Source organism: Somniosus microcephalus, chromosome 6, assembly GCF_052327205.1.
Source record: "Somniosus microcephalus isolate GS21.2 chromosome 6, FLI_Smic_1.0, whole genome shotgun sequence".
NCBI classification, from domain to species: Eukaryota; Metazoa; Chordata; class Chondrichthyes; order Squaliformes; family Somniosidae; genus Somniosus; species Somniosus microcephalus.
In genome coordinates this window covers 226,442,713-226,457,391 of record NC_140992.1, presented here as the reverse complement: position 1 = coordinate 226,457,391, position 14,679 = coordinate 226,442,713, and the positions used below count along the sequence as shown (strand labels likewise).

The window sequence follows — 14,679 nt, the reverse complement described above, 5'->3', positions numbered from 1 at the left end:
AACAATGACAACTGTATTGAAGAAAGGAAAGCGCGGGAGACGCCATTTTAGACAGTTTAATCACACCCAGGGATGCTGAAGAGTGGCAGTATCACTGCGTTCGACAATGAAGTCGAAGATTGGGCGACATATGTGGAACGCATTGAGGTGTACTGCAGGGCGAATGAAGTGCCAGATGCTAGGAAAGCACTGGTTTTGTTGAATTCCATGGGTGCAAAAACTTATGGCTTACTGCAAAACCTAATAACCCCAGAGAAGCCAGTGGATAAGAATTTCGAAAGCATAGTGGAAATCCTACAGGACTACTTAAACCCCACACTGCTGCTGAAAGCAGAAAGATTTAAGTTCCACAAAAGGAACCAGCATAAAGACAAAAGCAATGCTGAGTACTTAACAGAACTGCGCAAGCTATCGAAATACTGCCAATTTGGATTGGGACTAGCAGATACGTTAAGGGACAAGTTTGTGTGTGGGCTTCAAAGTGAAGGAACCCAGAAATGGCTTCTATCAGAAAAGGATCTTAAGCTGGACAAGGCTTTCAGCATGGCAGTATCACACAAAGCAGCCGCACGGGGCGCTGCAGAGATACAACGGAGACCACAAGAATATGGCACAAATGAAATGTCATATGGAGCAGGGAAGTGTTATCGCTGCGGCAGAACAACACACGACCAGAAGGATTGTTGGTTCAAGGACCAAGTGTGCAGACAGTGTGGAAAAGCAGGACAAATAGCAAGAGTCTGCAGGTCAGGGAAGAAAACCAGCAGCAAGAAATCTCCACAGGAGAAGTACAAAAAGGTACATAAGGTGATGGACAGTAGTTCAGACGAACAGAAAAGTGATACAGACTCCGGAAGCAAGGAGCTGGGTTGTCTGAAACTACATAAGGTAATCAAAATGGAGGATCACCAGACTATCTGAGTCACGCTCAAGATAGACGGAGTCCAAGTGAAAATGGAATTGGACACAGGATCAGCTCTAACAGTCATAAACCGAAGGGACTACAAGCGGCTATTCTTACATATACCCTTGAAAGCTACAGAGATTGTCTTGAAGATGTACACGGGGCAAAAAGTCTACCCCAAAGGAAAAATAAGGGTGAACGTGATATACAAAGGCCAGGAAATACCCAAAATGGACCTATATGTATTGCCAGATGGAGGACCACCACTACTAGGATGTGAATGGATCCAGAAGATACAATTAGATTGGCATTCCATACAGGCACTGAAGGTTGAGGCCAAAAAGAATGACGACGTCACACCTGGACGACTGTCAAAAATGCTAACTGACGCAAAAGAAGTGTTCCAGGAGGGACTCGGAACACTAAAAGGCATAACAGCGACGATTAAAATAGAGGAAAATGCAAGCCCAAAGTTTTTTAAGGCCGACCAGCCGTCGAAGCAGAGCTGGAAGGGTTGGAACGTTCAGGAGTACTGTCCAAAGTAGACTGGAGTGAGTGGGCTACACCCATCGTTCCTGTAATGAAGAGGTCGTTGAGTACCAAAGAAGGGGAACCAAAGAAGGTCCGCATCTGTGGGGATTTTAAAGTGACAGTGAACCCAGTCCTTCACATGGTACAATATCCGCTTCCACGGATTGAGGATATTTTCGCCTCGCTATCTGGAGGTAAACGCTTCACCAAAATTGATCTGGCCCAGGCGTACTTGCAAATGGAGGTAGAAGAAGCCTCGAAACAATACCTCACGATCAACACCCATAAAGGTCTCTACCAATACAATCGGCAGGTGTTCGGGGTAGCATCGGCTCCAGCTATTTGGCAAAAGGCAATGGATCAAGTCTTGCAAGGGATTCCAGGGACCCAGTGTTATTTGGACGACATCCTGGTCACGGACGAAAATGACAGTGATCACCTCGCCAACCTGGAGAAGGTGCTCACTAGATTAAAGGAATATGGGCTACGAGCTAATCGCCACAAGTGCGAGTTTTTCCAGAAGCAGATCTCGTATTGTGGCCATGTTATTGATGAAGAGGGGTTACATAAGTCCCCTGAAAAGATTGAGGCAGTAGTCAAGGCTCCAGCACCGGAAAATGTGTCACAACTGAGGTCGTTCCTCGGGCTGGTGAACTACTACCATAAGTTCTTACCAAATTTGTCTACAGTATTACAACCACTGAACACCCTACTGCAAACGGGGGTACCTTGGGAGTGGAATGACGTATGTAAACGAGCTTTCCAGAAGTGCAAAGAATTGATCACATCAAAAGAGGTGTTGGCCCATTTCAACCCAGCACTACCAATTCGGTTGGCATGTGATGCATCACCCTATGGTATTGGAGCGGAGCTGTCGCACAAATTCCCAGACAGGTTGGAGAGGCCAGTAGCCTTTGCGTCTCGGTCACTAACCTCAGCCAAGCGCAACTACACCCAGATCGACAGGGAGGCCCTCAGCCTAGTATGGGGAGTAAAAAAATTCAACCACTATCTGCATGGGCAGAAGTTCACCTTGCTGACTGACCACCAACCACTTGTCTCCATCTTTAATCCAAAGAAGGGTGTTCCGGTGATGACTGCACAACGGCTACAAAGATCGTCACTTTTTCTAGGGGCGAACCAATATGAAATAGAGTATAAGGGCACGAAACAGCATGGAAACGCTGATGGGCTATCACGTCTGCCACTGCCTACGGTGGAGGAAGCACCAGCAGTGGACCCTATCGAAATATTTTATTCATCGATAATTGAACGATTGCCAGTAACTAACGCGGATATAGAGAAGGAGGTCCGCAATGATCCGACACTGTCTCGGGTATATGATTTGACAGTGAAGGGATGGCCAACACATGGCGACTCACTGTTGCCAGCATTCTCATCCAGAAGAGAACAGCTGTCAGTATGCCAGGGGACAGTGATGTGTGGATCCCGAGTGGTAATTCCACCCAAGTTAAGGGAGAGAGTGCTCAATGAGCTTCACGAAGGTCATCTGGGAGGGGTGAATATGAAAAGCCTTGCTAGGGCTTATGTGTGGTGGCCGGGGATCGATCAACAAATCGAGGACCTAACAAAGAGCTGCTGAGGATGCCAGAAGGTCCAAAATGCACCACCACATGCCCCTCTACACCCATGGGAGTGGCCCTCCTCTCCATGGCAACGGGTGCATATTGATTTTGCTGGTCCATTCATGGACTCAATGTTCTTAATAGCAGTGGATGCGCACTCGAAATGGCCTGAGGTGATCAAAATGTCCTCAACCACTACAGAGAAAACGATTGCAGTCCTACGGACCATATTTGCCAGGAACGGCTTGCCAGTGCAGATTTGCTCTGATAACGGACCACAGTTTGTGTCCGAAGAGTTTCGGAAATTTATGAGAAGGAATGGGGTAAGGCATTACACATCCGCCCCGTATCATCCAGCCACAAATGGATTGGCTGAGACGTTCGTACAAACCTTTAAAAAGGCGATAAGGGCCATGTGCGATGATGAAATTCCACTACAGCATAAGGTGGACAATTTCCTGTTAGCCTACAGAAATGCGACACATGCAGTTACCAACCAGACCCCGGCCATGAAGTTCTTTAACCGAAGGTTGAGATCTCGTCTGGATTTGCTCAGATCAAATGTGTGAAGAAATGTTGAGGATAAGCAATTCCAGCACATCAATGACAAACCGACAAGGAGCTTCAATGTAGGACAACCAGTCTTGGCCCGCGACTACCGAACAGAGAAATGGCAACCCGGAACGATATGCACACGGCAGGGGCCATTAATGTACACAGTGGATGTCGGGGAGAACATTCTGAGACGCCACGTCGACCAGATCCTAGCGTCACAGGAACGAGTCAACCCCATGTCTCGCGTCCCTGGGGATGAACCCGACATACCGGTTGCATCTACCTCAGAAACAGTAGCAGCGGAAACTGATGAACTAACCGACGAAAGGGGGCCAGAATCGCCTCCGCACCAAGAACAAGAACCTCAGGAAAGGCGCTATCCAGAAAGGATCAGGAAGCCGCCCCAAAGACTGAATCTATAAATGGACTATTTCAGTTTAATGTGCATGTTAAAGTGTTAACTGTTATTTGAATGTTATGGTACTGTTAATCTAAAAGGGGAGGATTTGTAGTGTATGTACCTTTAAGAGAGAACTACTTTTACAGCTCGTGTATACTGTAGTACCGGCAGTGACCACACCTGTATATAAGCCTTGAGCATGCCTCTGTACTGTTAGTCTTTAGACTACCCTCCTCCAGTAAACACCTGTTGATTGTTAAGTTACAGCCTCCGTCTAGTTATTGGAAAACATCATACTTTAAGAATCACGGATTCAACATCGGCCAATCAAAGCAGAGTGCATTCTCAAAGGCCAATCAGGGGACTTAGTCAGACCTGAAGCGAGGAAACCCCCGGCCAATGGGGACCACCCGGTCCAGGTTTGAATATGTGACTCACCCCTAATCGGGCTATGAATACAAGCCATCATCACCTTAATCAACTCGGACTAGGGACAATAGTCTTGGGATCACTACAGTTAAGAGGTGGCCCAAACTAATCAAGTCCCAGGACTGACACAATGGGGCAGCAGACTTGGAGGAGCCAATGTGCACTCAAAACAATACCCCTGTCCTCACACCTACCTGTATAAATATGGAACACAAGAAGGACCAATGCTGAGAGAGAACTATTACCAGAAGAACGAACAGGAGAGTGAGTTAAGACGCTGAGGGAAAAGACGAGCCCGGGAGGGACGAGCTGGGGCGAACTAACATCTAAAGAACACCAACCGCGCTGAGGAGAAGATCCACCATCAGGCCCCAGGCTCAATCGGTATACTGAAGGTTTACTCCGCTACCAGACGGCGCAACATCGCCGCAAGAAGCCGTACCGTATACCGACTCCCGTTCCGGGGAACTCGACAAGAAGACACCAATGACCGAAGTGGCTGTGGAAGACGGCATTCACTCCAGTCATTTCGGGAACCTTTTCCATCAAGCATAAACCAACCAATGACAACCGACCGAAAGCGCAATCAACAAAACCAAACTTCGAGAAAACCCGACCAGATGCAGCAAGGTCCTCTCCGAGGTTTGGGGTACGGCGAACCCCGAGGCACAGGTCGAATTCCGATGACGACAGCGACAACAACAACCCAACAACCGCACTCAAAATTCCATCTGTCAAGGGAGGAGGCTGTGAGTATAATCCAAGGGCCTGCAACTGTCAGTCTAGTTTAGGTAGGAAAGTGGGTTGGTGGGATTGGACTTGGTAAAGATAAAACTGTGTAAACATTCTCGTTGTGTCCGTTCTCTCTCATATTTTATTTATAGTTATAAATGTGTGTGTGTGTTTATTACGTTTGTGGTAGAACTTACCTTGGCAAATAAAATTGGCTGTCACCTGTTCTTTTTCCAAGAACAACTTGTCTCCGAGTGTCTATTTAAAGTGCATCGTTCTCCACCCAAATTCTGGAGTTAGAACCAGATAGGGGCATTAGGGCGCTTTGAATCCGCCAAACAAGGGAACAGCAGACTAGGGAAAAGAGAGAGGACTCCAGGAGCACTTGGGCTCAGCAGTACCCCACAGATTAGGTATAAACTGTGCGGGTCGCCACCGTATTTTAGTCCTCCTCTATAAGCTGTTGTTCTCTATCTCCTTAGAGGGTGTTTAGTGACACCCGACCTGCAGGCTAACATAAGCTGCAAGGGTATTGTTAAGACTGTGTGTTCCAGTTGTATTAAGATTAATTACTGACACAGACTACAAGAATAAAGTTCAACAGGTCTTTACTAGTTGGAGGTCAGGACTATACTAAATACAATATCACTACACAGTACTTATATACCGGTGGTCACCACCGGTATTACGTATACAGCAGCCAGAAAAAGTAGTACATCTCTTAAGGTGGAACAGGCTTAAGTTCTCTTAAGGTGGAACAGGTTACATACACCACAATCATCCCTTTTTAGCTTAACAGTCATATCCCCATTTAACATAACATCATAACATATATACATATATAACTTCAGGTATAAACAGTTCAAAGGTTCAGTCTCTCAGGAGGCCTTCTGATTCGGTTTGGATAACGCCTTTCAGGGGTCTCTGATTCTTGTTGCTGAGGTGACTCTTCTTGTTGGTTTCCTATGTATTGGACGTCATCATCAGGTACAGTCCCTGCCGAGGTAGATGCTTCAGGTTCATTAACGTCTTCCACAGTTGTCTCTGTCGCAACCATGGGTTCGACCCTTGCTCTTGATTCTACCAGTTGATCCGCATGACGCCTTATCACATTGTTACCAATATCTACTGTGTACATCAGAGGTCCTTGTCTGGCCCGAATTGTTCCGGACTGCCATTTTTCGTTTCCATAGCCCCTTGCCAACACTGGTTGTCCTACGTCGAAACTTCGAGTGGACTTGTTATTAATATGCCAGAACTGTTTGTTTTCCACTTCCCTCCGCACATTTGGTTTTAACAAGTCCAACCTGGACCGCAACTTCCTGTTATAAAACATCATGGCAGGACTTTGGTTAGTCACTGCATGAGGGGCGTTTCGATATGCCATTAGGAAATTGTCCACCTTGTGTTGTAACGGAATCTGATCATCGTTCATGGCCTTTATTGCCTTTTTGAATGTTTGGACAAATCTCTCGGCAAACCCGTTTGTCGCCGGATGATATGGGGCAGAGGTATAATGTTTCACCCCATTCTTCTTTAAGAATTTTTGGAATTCTTCCGACACGAACTGTGGTCCGTTGTCCGAACATATCTGTTCTGGCAATCCGTTCCTTGCGAATATTGTTCTTAACACCGCAATTGTCTTTTCTGAAGTAGTGGTATTCATCTTGATCACTTCTGGCCATTTGGAATGTGCGTCCACCGCAATTAGGAACATGGAGTCCATGAATGGACCAGCAAAGTCAATATGTACACATTGCCATGGGGCTGAAGGCCATTCCCATGGGTGTAGCGGTGCGATCGGAGGTGCATTTTGCACTTTTTGGCACCCAGCGCAGCTTTTTGTCAACTCCTCTATCTGTTGGTCAATGCCCGGCCACCATACATGAGCCCTAGCAAGGCTTTTCATCTTAACTCCCCCCAGATGACCTTCATGCAGTTCCTTTAGAACTCTTTCCCGTAACTTGGGAGGAATAATCACTCTTGTCCCGTACATCAAAGTACCATGGCAGACGGACAGCTGGTCTCGCCTTGCCGAGAATGCCGGTAACAGAGGATCACCATGTGTTGGCCATCCCTTCACTGTCAGCTCGTAAACTCGGGACAGTGTCGGGTCGTTCCTGGTTTCTCTTTCAATACTTGCATTGGTGACTGGTAAACACTCGATGATGGTCGAATGAAATAACTCAACAGGGTCAACTTTCGTCGTCTCTTCTGCTTCAGGTAGTGGCAGGTGCGACAGCCCATCAGCATTGTCATGCTGCTTTGTACCTTTGAATTCTATTTGATATTGATGTGCCCCTAGGAAAAGGGACCATCTCTGGAGTCGCTGTGCTGTCATCACCGAAACACCCTTCTTAGGGTTAAAAATGGATACCAACGGCTGATGGTCTGTCAGAAGTGTGAATTTTTGGCCCTGCAGGTAATGATTAAACTTCTTCACTCCCCATACAAGGCTGAGAGCCTCCCTATCGATCTGCGCATAGTTGCGCTCAGCGGAGGTCAATGATCTGGATGCAAACGCGACTGGCCTTTCCGTGCCATTTGGCAACTTGTGTGAGAGTACTGCCCCAATACCATATGGAGAAGCATCACAAGCCAACCGAATAGGCAGTGTCGGGTTGAAGTGAGCCAACACTTCCTCTGAGGTGATCAATTCTTTGCTTTTGCGAAATGCCTTCTTACAGTTTTCGCTCCATTCCCATGGTACACCCTTCTGTAAAAGAGCGTTCAGCGGGTGCAGTACCGTGGATAGATTCGGTAGAAACTTATGGTAATAGTTAATCAATCCCAGAAACGACCTCAACTGAGAGACATTATCCGGAGCGGGAGCCTTTACAACTGCCTCTATCTTGTCAGGAGACTTATGAAGCCCCTCCCGGTCAATGACATGACCACAGTACGAGATCCGCTTCTGAAAGAACTCACATTTCTGCCGATTAACTCTAAGTCCATACTCTTTCAGTCTGTTGAGCACCAGTTCCAAGTTTGTGAGGTGTTCTTCATCACCATCACCTGTAATCAGAATATCGTCCAGGTAACATTGTGTGCCTGGAATTCCCTGTAATACCTGCTCCATGGCCCTCTGCCAAATTGCCGGAGCCGATGCCACTCCAAAAACCAGCCTATTATACCGGAACAAACCTCTATGCGTGTTGATCGTGAGGTACTGGCGTGACTCTTCTTCAACCTCCATCTGCAAGTACGCCTGCGCCAGGTCTATCTTGGTGAAGTGTTTCCCGCCAGACAACGAAGCAAAAATATCCTCAATCCGCGGAAGTGGATACTGCACCGTGTGAAGCACCGGATTAACGGTGATCTTGAAATCTCCACAGATGCGAACCTTCCCTGGTTCTCCTGGCTTGTTGCTCGAAGGATGTTTCATAACGGGAACAATGGGCGTAGCCCACTCACTCCAATCTACCTTAGACAGTACACCTGAACGTTCTAGCGCTTCCAGTTCCGCTTCTACAGTAGGTCGTATTGCATAGGGTACCGGTCTGGCTTTGAAAAATTTTGGTTGTGCATGTTCATCAATCTTGATGTTTGCCGTAATTCCTTTCAGTGTTCCCAGTCCTTGCTGGAACACCTCTTTAGCATCATCCAATATTTTGGACAATCGTTTAGGTTTGACATCTGTTTCCCCGGAATCTACCGTTAGTGCTTTTAAGGAGTGCCAGTCCATATTCATTTTTCTAATCCACTCCCGTCCCAGTAGTGGTGGACCTCCTTCAGGTAGCACATATAAGTCCATTACTTGGCTTTCTTCACCCTTGTGGACCACTTTTACCTCTATCTTTCCAATGGGGTACACTCTTTGCCCCGTGTATGTTTTCAATATAATCTCCGTATCCCGTAGGGGAATATGTTGGAATAACCTTTTGTAATCTTTCTTATTCATGACCGTCAATGCCGATCCAGTGTCCAATTCCATCTTTACTTGGACTCCTGCTATCTGAAGGGTGACCCAAATTGTCTGGAGATCTGCATCCTTACCAACGTTGTGTACTCTTAAGCTACCCAGTTCATTACTGCTAGCGTCTGAATCTGACTTCTGTTCGTTCGAACTGGTCTTTGTCACCTTGTGCACCTTTATGTATTTTCCTTGCGGTGACTTTTTGTTGCTGGTCTTCTTTCCTGACCGGCATACTTTAGTTATGTGGCCAAGCCTGCCACACGTTCTGCATTCTTGGTTTTTAAACCAACACTGGTTCTGATCGTGTGTTGTCTTTCCACAACGATAACATGTTACAGTACTCAAACCCAATTTATTTGTACTGAGTTCTGGTGACCGTAGCTGCATTACTGCCGTGCCTCTCGCTGCGGCCTCGTGCGCTGCTGCCATAGTGACCGCTTTCTCAAGCGTCAGCTCATTCTCCTCGAGCAGTCGCTTTTGTGTATCTTCTTTTAATAATCCACACACAAATCTATCCCTTAGCACGTCTGTCAGTCCCGTTCCAAACTGACAGTACTTTGCCAGCTTACGCAATTCCATTAAATATTCAGCATTGCTTTCATCCTTCAGCTGCCTTCTGCTGTAAAATTTAAATCGTTCCGCTAGCATCAGCGGCGTGGGGTTTAGATGATTTTTCAGGACAGTAACAATCTCCTCGAACGTCTTATCCGCCGGTTCATCTGGTGATAAAAGGTGTTTCAATTGCCCGTATGTCTTCGCACCCATTAAGTTCAATAAAGTAAGTGCTTTCTCTGCATCTGGGATTTTATTTGCTTTACAATAATTTTGTATGCGTTCTACATACATGGCCCATTCTTCGATGTCGCCATCAAAGGTATCAATGTTCCCATGTTTAGGCATCGTTGCAATTTATTTTATCCCAAGATGGCGGCTTCCCGCTCTTGTCTTCGTCCTCCGCGTACAAAATGGCGGTTTTCCCGCGCTTGGCGGTCTTCACCCACTGGCTGCAATGGCGTTTGGCGTGCCGCTGCTGCTCCCCTTTCCCAGCGGTTAGTAACTCCCCCGACGCTGTCTCCGCTTCACCGCGGCTCCCTCGGGCATTCGCGCTTCCCCGATGTCGCGCCTCGCAGCCCTTCTTGCAGCCCGGTTATTAGCACCAGCTGCGTTCGCCTTCACCGCGGCTCTCGCGCCTTCAGTCGCCCCAGACGCTGTGCCTTTTTGGCCCGAAAGCGGCCCGGCCCTTATCACCAGCCGCGATCGATGTCCCCGCGCTGCGCCTTTCGGCCCGAATGCGGCCCGGCCCTTATCTCCGGTCGCGATCGATCTCACCGCCCTTATTCCTCCGTCTTCCTCCCCCCGTCTGTACAGCCAACGCGGCCGACTTTCTGCTCGCGTCGTTGACCGGCTTACCCACCCGAGGTAGAAAGAAGATAGCTGACTGCCGCTGATGGAGGCTTCGAGTTCAGGATGTCTTCTGCACTCCGGGTTCTCGATGCCTGCCGCGCGACGTGTCTTCCAGCAGGGTGATGAGGGTGGATGCCTCTCTTCGACGCCTGTTCTGTGGACGAAGCCGCCGTGGATATAAACTGCCGCAGGGTAAGAATCGGACTCGTTGCCACTGTTAAGACTGTGTGTTCCAGTTGTATTAAGATTAATTACTGACACAGACTACAAGAATAAAGTTCAACAGGTCTTTACTAGTTGGAGGTCAGGACTATACTAAATACAATATCACTACACAGTACTTATATACCGGTGGTCACCACCGGTATTACGTATACAGCAGCCAGAGAAAGTAGTACATCTCTTAAGGTGGAACAGGCTTAAGTTCTCTTAAGGTGGAACAGGTTACATACACCACAGGTATAAAGGAGACCGAAGCCCAATACATCAACAGGCACTAAAGACCCCTGCAATTGGGCAGAGCAGAGCCCCATTCCCCCTACACTTCCCAATAAAAAATGTTACAAACCACTCATTTAATGCTTTATTCAGTGTGCTCACAAACACTTTGATAACCTCTTAAAACATTATAGCATTGTATTGTTACAGATCTTTTTGTATTACAATTTTCTCATCTGGTCCCCTTACGCTGTGCAACAGGCTTCCTGCACCTGTTTGCAAAAGACTTAAAAATTTTCAGCGTAATTACCTCGCAGTAGGTGGGCAATTAGCTCAACTTTTCGGCAGCGCTTTGATTTGTATGAGGAGGTGAAAGACGCAGCGAAGCCTGTGTTTATTCGGAACATGACAGATCGCAAGTTCGGGGTTTAAAGCATGCAAACTCCCAAACTTGCAGTCAGTTTCAAAGGCGGTATGACGGTGTACTCTGACAGTATGCCTTCATACTGACTGCAAATTCAGGGCCATTATAACTGCTGTCCAGGAAGCAGGCATTCACCTGCTAAATTTTATGTTCGTGGTCACTAACAGTGAGGAGATTGAATGCCGTGGTATAGTGTGTAGAGGCCCTGATGGCCGCATAAGTGCCATCAGTAATGTCCTGGACTTTAGAAAGAATTGCAATGCTCGCTTTCTCTACTGCCAGTTTTCTAAGGGGAACATGATGAAGGATTTTTCCCTGGTAAGCAATGCATCAGCGACCTGCTTGATACGTTAGTGGGCTACAGATTGATTCATGTTGCTCAGTCTCTGGCAGTAATGTCCCACCTGTTCACAAAATCTGCAGGTCAGGTTCCAGCAGTTGGCAAAAGTAAGTTACTGTCTCTATGGTGAAATGGAGCCTGCAAAGGCAGTTAGTTGCCCTTGGTTGTTACCGATAGGTGTGCGTGAATCTGTACAAACAGCAATGGGGTGATGGTCAGGGAAGGACATTCCATTTCTAATGTAAGCAAACTGGCTTCTCCAAAATATGCAAAAGGAAAGACGTACTCAGTCCAATATTCATGTTATGAATTTACTTTGCAACAATTAAAAGTCCAGTAATGCAGCGTTAAGCACTCATTTCTGAGAGGCCAGAAAGTGCCTGCCTTTTATTACACATTTTCCATGGGTGAGGTGAGCACACAACGCATTCCTGATGAGAAAAGTGAGAAATGTCACCTTCAGATAATTGCCCTTCATTTGAATTTGTGTTTTTAATGTATTGTGTGAGAGCACTTAAGGAAGACCTAATAAGCTGGCCAATATATTGCTATTTTCCTGGCCCGTGTACATACGTTCCAAACCTCAACCAGTGCGGAAATCTAACCTATTCTTAGTACAAAGACCATTGCAGGCTTGCAATTTTTTTGTGGTGTTTGATTGTGCTGCTCTCATTATATTGACAGCTAATGTGTTTCTAGGCTATTTCTGTAATTGTGTTGTCTTTTCCTGTCTCTCACAAAAGGAGCACGCAGAACCCTGAAGGCCCACTGGAGTAGATTTCCGTCTTTACTGCCTGGGCATTAACTATCGCCTGGGCTGAGGGCAGACAGGAAAATCTGGCGGGGAGGATCGCAGGTTGGTATTAGATCCCGCCTGATTTTCCTTCCATTAAAATTAACGGAAGGTTCTATAAGGGGTGTGCGATTCTCCCCAGATTTTCTTTATGCCCTCTGCCCAGGCTATGCTCAACATTCAGGTGGTAAAGAAGAAAATCTAGCCCACAGTATATTAAGAAGCCTACGATACGAAAGCCCAGGAATTTGCTCAGAGCTGCTTCCGTTCCTCCGCTGTTACTTCACCAAAAGTGCGGCACAAAACCTGTTTAGTGTAAATCGATCAGCTCCACGGAAATTCCTGGCCATAGTTTATTGGACTGGGGAACTGATGGATTTATTTTAAAATGATTGCTTCTTTTTCTTTGCCTCTATTGTCTGTGACGGATTGCCTTGAAATGCTTTGTGTGAATCAGTTGACATCTCACACCTCCAAAAACTATTTTCTAAAACATATATTGATGTCACAATGTGCTAGCAAGTGTAAGTAAAGATGAAGGCCTTGAGTGCAAAAGAAATACTCATTACCAATTGCAGCTAGCGTGTTCTTTCATTTTCTGGATTGGTATCACTATGATCAGCTCACTTCTCAAACAGAAAGCTACCATTAATTATTTTGTTTCTATTGTCGTTGCGCCTTAAGCACATTTTCAGCATGCTGCATCTCATTAGAAAGTCAAGACTGGCATTAAAACAAATAGGATTGGAATTTAACCCCGAGTTACAAATGTCTTTTAAAATACACACAGTAAGTATTACGCAATATTGGGAAGATTAATTTCTCCCATCTTTTCAATGCTAAGAATTATATAAAGTAAAATCCAAGTGAATCAAACCAGAGATCCTTCATTAAATTGGACTAATTCCTGAACAGCACAAAATAAATGAAAATTCAATCCTTAATCCTTCTGGTAAATTGACCAGGCATGTTGCATTACCAGAATTTACATATGTGGGCCCATCCAAAGAAATCCAAATACAGAGATTATGGGCTGGATTTTCCTGTAAAATGGCAGGGTGGGACTTCCAGCAACCATGCGATATGGATCGTGTTTTTCATTGAGAATGCAGGGTGAGATTTCAGCGAGAAGCCCGCAGCTGACTGGGCCTCGATCACTGGGAAGAAGGGAGATTGGGGCAGGCCGCAGTGGTTAAAAGGCTGCCGCAGCTGAAATGGCCATAAGCAAAGCACGGCATTCAGATGGGCAAGAGTCAAATAGAGAGAGCTGGAGTTGTATTTCAACATTCAAAAGTGATAGCAGAAAGTGGAGCTCCATCTGGGGGGTCTGCAATGATTAAGGACCCAAGATGCTTAGAAGCTGTGGTGGAGATAATGCTGGCAGAGATAAGGGCCAGAAGACAAAGGTTCTTTGGCACTCAAGCAGTTAATTCTCATGAAAAAGGATGTGCAGACAGTCTGGCGTGAGATTGTCAGTGCCAACTCTATCCCTCACAAACAGCTATTCAGTCTCAGAAACATTTTAATGATCTCACCAGGCTGGCCAAGGTAAGTGATGGCATGAGTGCCCATGAAGATGCTCAGATATTACTGGAAACATTACTCAACTCCACATTGTCCAGGACCACATAGTTTCTGAGATAATATAAATGAGACACTTTGTAAACATGAGACTCCCAGGATCCATTCATGGGTACACTTCAACTCCTACCATTCCAGTGGGCCATATGACAGGTCCTGTAACAATTGACTGAGCAAGCAAGATACTGCTGTATTGCCTACACCTGACCACATGTTTACAAGGGAATATGGGAATGTCTGTGTACACAGTTGGGTGGAAAAATATTTTGTTTATATATAGGTAAGAGTCCAAAAAAGCTACAGGTAAGAGACCAGGTTATATATAGATAATAACACTCCAGGATAGACATGAGTAATACTCCAGGTCAGACACGGGTAACACTCCAGGTCAGACACGGGTAACACTCCAGGTCAGACACAGGTAACACTCCAGGTCAGACACGGGTAACACTCCAGGTCAGACACGGGTAACACTCCAGGTCAGACACAGGTAACACTCCAGGTCAGACACAGGTAACACTCCAGGTCAGACACGGGTAACACTCCAAGTCAGACACGGGTAACACTCCAGGTCAGTCACGGGTAACACTCCAGGTCAGACACGGGTAACACTCCAGGTCAGACACGGGTAACACTCCAGGTCAGA

The 14,679-nt window shown here is 46.4% G+C and overlaps 1 protein-coding gene across 1 annotated transcript in view; it reads right to left on the bottom strand.

Moving 5' to 3' along the window:
• The window catches only part of LOC147116492 (uncharacterized), a 368,216-nt gene that overhangs the window by 16,481 nt on the left and 337,056 nt on the right, over nucleotides 1–14,679 (bottom strand). The gene's annotated exons all lie outside the window — the stretch shown is intronic.